The sequence below is a fragment of the Emys orbicularis genome, chromosome 1, assembly GCF_028017835.1.
Source record: "Emys orbicularis isolate rEmyOrb1 chromosome 1, rEmyOrb1.hap1, whole genome shotgun sequence".
In the NCBI taxonomy this organism is placed as follows: Eukaryota; Metazoa; Chordata; order Testudines; family Emydidae; genus Emys; species Emys orbicularis.
Window position 1 is genome coordinate 94326959 of NC_088683.1, and position 6055 is coordinate 94333013.

The following is a 6055-nucleotide window of genomic DNA, read 5'->3' on the forward strand; positions in this document are numbered from 1 at the left end:
TGGGTGCTCCTGCAGAGGATATTGCTTTCAATTATTTATAAGTCTGACTTTTAGCGATCGTTTTAGTCAGGATCTGTGCAAGTTTCCCTCACCCAGCTATGGTGATGCATTTGAGTCTTGATCTATAGCACTTGTTGTACAATACAGGGACCCCACTACTTTTTTTGACAGTGCACCTCAATCCTGATTTGCAGCCCATGCTATCCCACTCCTAGCTCTCTCCTGTCATGCCAATATGAACTTGATATATGTCTAATGAGGACCTGATTGGGAGCCACGGACCCCTGTCGCCACGTTCCCTTTCTCAACGACTTCAAGCTGAAACATGCTGATGCGTAAAGCAAACTGACCTGCTAGCCCTGTACTGTAACTGCAGATGTACAGTACAGCCCTGTGCTGCTCCAAAACAGTCTGTCAGATTCAGCTCTGCAGGGTGAATATTTTCCTTTGAATGCAACCAGCGGAATAGGGTGGGGAGAGGCAGCAAGAAAAGAGATGCAGAAAATGAAGCAGGAGTCTTCCCTGCCTGTGGACATGTCTCATTGGTGATGTTCCTCTCATGATAAACTATTTGGAGACAGGGCTTGCGAGAGCAGCTGCCCTGCTGGAGTCTATCCTGTTTATAACCCTGTCCCAGGCTGATGTCCCTTCCAGGAAGGGTGTTTAGAGGGAGAGTTAACATTCTTCTTTTTAATAGCAACAAAGAGTCCTGTGGCACCTTATAGACTAACAAATGTATTGGAGCATAAGCTTTCGTGGGTGAATGCCCACTTCGTCAGACGCACGTTTTTAATAGGTATTGTTATATAGTGTGATTGGTTTTTTAAGCTCTGGTGTGGGCAGATGTAATATCTTGGGGAGAAATTTTCATCCCATTGAAGTCAGTAGGAGTTTTGCCATTTATTTCAGTGGGGCCAGGATATTACTCCTGGTGTTTAGGGTGGTATTTTAAAAAATGCAGCTAAACCAGTTTATCAGACTCACAATATATGGAGTAGAGGCCCTGTGTGTGAATTTTCCATCCAAGCTCTTATCCTTGCCATCACATGGATCTAGCTCAGGGATGGCCACCCTGAGCCTGAGAAGAAGCCAGAATTTACCAATGTACATTGCCGAAGAGCCACAGTAATATGTCAGCAGCCCCGCATCAACTTCCCCCACTCCAGCCTCTAGCGCCTCCCTCTCCGCCCCATGCCTCCCGCCTGCTGTGATCAGCTGTTTTGCATGTGCAGGAGGCTCTGGGAGGTAGGGGGGAGGAGGGGGGCACAGCACGTTTGGGAGAAGGGGCGGGGACGTTGGGGGAAGGGGTGGAGTGGGGGCAGGGCCTGGGGCAGAGCAGGGGGTTGAGCAGTGAGCACCCCCCGGCACATTGGAAAGTTGGTGTCTACAGCTCAAGCCCTGGAGTCAGCGCCTATGGGAGCCGCATATTAACCTCTGAAGAGCCACATGTGACTCCGGAGCCACAGGTTGGCCACCCCTGATCTAGCCTATCAGCTGAACTTACACTCATTGTAATTCTGATGGGAAAGGAGTGACATTAACTATATTGTATAACTTGATCAAAACAATGGATCAAAAAGCTGAAGATGTTGTACCTCATCTTTTCTAAAAGCAAAACAAGAATCTGTAGAATAAGCTGAAAGGAAACATACAAATCTCTTTAAAGAAGAAAATCAAATTAAAACTGATCTGAAGGTCATAGGATCCTCTCCAGTTGTAGGTAATGTTGCTATACTTCAAAGATGGGAGGCTATGGAAAATGTTTCCAGGGCTTCCAGGCTTCCTATACTATGTTTTAAGAGATAATCTTCTTATTGCTTTGCTCATTTATTAGAAGAAATTTAAAATGTGGAATCTGTACTTTCCTTAATGATAACTACTTTTCTCTTACCGATGTCTAGAAATTCATTGACGCAAGGACCCAGTAAAATTGTTTTTCCATTTGTAAATGCTTGTGATCATTCTGAGACAGAATTTTAAAACAAATGTTTTTGGGGTCACCGGGTTTTAATGTTTCCTGAGTAGACATGGGAAACACGAGTTAGAAAAAAAAGATTCAGACTTAAAGAATTTGCAAAATTGGTGCAATTACAGTAAAAAAAAATTCCTTGCCAAGTTTTGAGTAATGTTGGTGATAAATGATATATTTTAATTGATTACAATGTGTCAAGAAAATCTTTAGAACAAGCTGATAGATTAGATGGAGTTAACATTTACCAAAATAAAAAACATTTGTAATTTTGTTTTAAATATGGCATTTTATAAGCGCTAAATGCTTTATGTACAACTGGAAATTTCTTGAAAAGACTCTCTAATGCAGTGTTGATAACTGCCTTCTGGTCAGTCGCTTGTTCGTCATTTTCTTTTATGCTTTTTCCCCTCTAATTCACTATTTACATCTGACCAACTATATATATTATATACTTGGGGTTATCAAAAATTATAAAGTAATTGAAAGAAAGGGCTGTAGGATAGTGTAATTCCCTCATTCTGTACTATGGTGGGAAGATGGTAGGCAACAGGTTGGAGGCACAATGGCAGATTCTGGCTAGTTTAGGGTTACCATATTTCAGCAAGCAAAAAAGAGGACGGGAGGAGCCCCGCCCTAGCCCCGCCCCCATCCTGCCCTAGCCCCGCCCCTGCCCCTCCCACTTCCCGCCCCCCTCAGAACCCCCAACCCTCCCCCCCGCTCCTTGTCCCCTGACTGCCCCCTCCTGGGACCCCTGCCCCTAACTGCCCCCCAGGACTCCACCCCCTACCTAAGCCTCCCTGCCTCTTGTCCCCTGACTGTCCCCTCCTGAGACCCTCCCCCCATCCTAACTGGCCCCCTAGGACCCTATCCCCTACCTGTACCCTGACTGCCCCAACCCTTATCCACACCCCCACCCCCAGACAGACCCCTGGGACTCCCACGCCCCATCCAACCACTCCCCACCCCCTGACAGCCCCCCCCAGAACTCCCGACCCATCTAAACCCCTCTGCTCCCTGTCCCATTGACTGCTCCGATCCCTCTCCCCACTCCTGCCCCCTGACAGCCCCCCCCAGAACTCCCAACCCCCCCCCCTCGCTCCTTGTCCCCTGACTGCCCCCTCCTGGGACCCCTGCTCCTAACTGCCCTCCAGAACCCCACCCCCTACCTAAGCCTCCCTGTTCCTTGTCCCCTAACTGCCCCCTCCTAAGACCCCCCCCAACTGCCCCCCAGGACCCTACCCCCTACCTGTACCCTGACTGCCCAAAACCTTATCCACACCCTCCCCCAGAAAGCCCCCCCCGAACTCCTGACCCCCCCCCCGTCTCTTGACTGCCCCATCCAAAACCTCCCTGCCCCTTCTCCGACCCCCTGGCCCCCTTGTTGTTGGCCTTCGCCTAACGTCTCTGTGAACTTGCTCAGGAACGGCCTGAGCCGTTCGTCCCGGCAGGCTGGCTGGCAGGGGAGGAGGAGCGGGGGAGGAGCTCCAGACAGCCGGAGGCGATCTGCGAATGCAGGGAGGGAGGGAGGGAGGGAGTGATCTCTGCCGCAGGGGAGAGGAGGAGGGGCTCTCTCTGGCTGTCGGAGCCTCATGTAAGTGGCACCATCCGTCCGGCTGCCCTGTTAGCCGCGCGCGCTCTGCATGGGGGGGGAGAAGTCCGGACATTTACAAATTCCCCCCGGACGCTATTTTTAGCTCAAAAATCCGGACATGTCCGGGGGAATCCGGACGAATGGTAACCCTAGGCTAGTTAAGAAAGACAGTCTGAATTCCTGAGAAAAGATGGAAGGTCTGTGCAGTTTAAGCCTGATCCAAAACCCACTGAAGTCAATCGGAGTCCTTCCTTTGATTTCATTGCGTTGTGGATTGTCCCATTGAGAGTAAAAGATTGTGCAAAAAAGGAGAGATCATTATGAAGATGTGTAGCTGCAAGCCAGAAATACCCCTTTAGCATCACCAACTACCGAGAGAATGAGACACCCCATGGAATCAGAGTGTGTCAGAGGGAAGGATGGATAAGGAGGAGAGCGTGTGGGGTAAGTAGTGTTTAAGACACAGACGTTTTCCAGGGAGACCTGTAAAGAAAGGCCTCCCACCAAGGGAAAGAAAGGTTATTAAAGAGCATTTAGATAGCATTGGTGTGATGAATGTGGTGCAGAGAAAATCAGTAATTATTTGGCTTTGTATTTGTACCTAACTGTCTGGCCCAGGCGGTGGGTGCAGGGGACTAATATTATTTGCCTGTATTCCACAGGAGGAAATAAGTTAGTTTTTAGTAACTGTCAGACAGCTTAAACAAATGAAATAAAGAAACAGAGCCGTCAGCCTCCCGGAATCTGGTTTTATTGGCTTGTTGTGCTTCTTCCACACACATTTTTGCTCTAAATTAAATGATTGTTTTCCCTTCCGAAACATGTCTCTAGGCCAGGGACTGTTGGTGATAGCTGTGATCTTTTCCGTAGCCATAACACTAATACACATCTGCATTTAGCTTATGACAAGCATGTGTACTTTGGTTCCCCGGTACTAGGAACACGTGAGGGTAAGGCTCTGTTTGCAGCTAGGGAATTGCAGAGAGAGGGTGAGGAAATCTCATGTCAAACTGAGTATTGGATTCAGTAGGACTGCACTCCCCGCCTTCTTCATTAAAGAAGAATGACTGCCCTGTATGAACTCTAGTCATATTGGAGGTAATATTCCCCTTCCCCCACCCTCATGAGTGAGCCGTCAGCAAATGGTCACCTTATGTCCTGAAGCATGTACTTTGATTACCTTTATATCATTGTCTTAGCCTGCATAGCTACACATATTGTTAATGGTGCTAAAATTATCTAGCCCCTGTTTAAAAATCCTGCCACAACCCCTTTCAGTGACCTTCTGCAACAAATTCCAGTTTGACAATGCAGAGATTGGATATATTTTTGGTATTACTTTTTTCTTTTTCTGCAGCGTACAAATCTTTTTACTGTACCATCTTTTAACAAGCTCTACAGTAATACATTTTTATTTTGCCCTTTATCTGTAATCAAGAAACACAAAAGTCATAACAAATAACTATGATAAAATGGATGGTCTAAGGCAGGGGTCAGCAACGTTTGGCATGCGGCTCGCCAGGGTAAGCACCCTAGCGGGCCGGGCCAGTTTATTTACCTGCTGATGCGGCAGGTTCGGCCGATCGCGGCCCCCACTCGCCGCGGTTCGCCGTCCCAGTCCAATGGGGGCGGCAGGAAGCGGCGCGGGCCGAGGGATGTGCTGGCCGCGGCTTCCCGCCGCCCCCATTGGCCTGGGACGGCGAACCGCGGCCAGTGGGGGCCGCGATCGGCCGAACCTGCCGCGTCAGCAGGTAAATAAACTGGCCTGGCCCGCAAGGGTGCTTACCCTGGCAAGCCGCGTGCCAAACGTTGCCGACCCCTGGTCTAAGGTGTAGGGTTTTTTCCCCCTTTTCTCTTCTTCTTCTTTGATGACACCTGTATTACCATAGCACCTAGATGCCTCAGTCAGGATCGAGGCTGTTCTGTGGTAGGTGCTCTGTCAAACAATATCCCAAAGAAACAAATAGATTTTACTGTTAGGCACGTTTAGCCCCACTCCTTCAAGATACTGGGCACCCTGTATGAGAAGCTTGCAGGCTGAGGGCCGTTGATGGGAAACTGTATTGTCTTGTGGGTGATGGTTGGGTACAGTGATTCATGGCTTTGTGACCTCCAGGCTGAAGACATCCTTGAATACCATCAACAGGTTGCACCCAATGCAGTGTCTGTGGCAGTATAAATCCGTGTGTTCCCCCCCAACAAGACAATGACCCCTGCCTGCCATGAGCTGCACTAGCTGCCTATTGTTTAGTGAATGAGATTCAGGCTTAGTATTTAAAGGCTTATGTATGATGGGACCTGTCTGCCTTTGAGACCTTCTGTGTCTCTCTGTTCCTTTTAGCCCAGTGCAACGAGCGATTTGAATATGCTGACCATCCCTACATCCAGTCTGAAGAGAGCAAAGGCAGGCTGTGCGGTCTGGATTGCTTTTCCCATCTGTATTCATCGGCGCACATCTTGCTACCCACCTGGGCTGGGGTCGAGACTCTCTT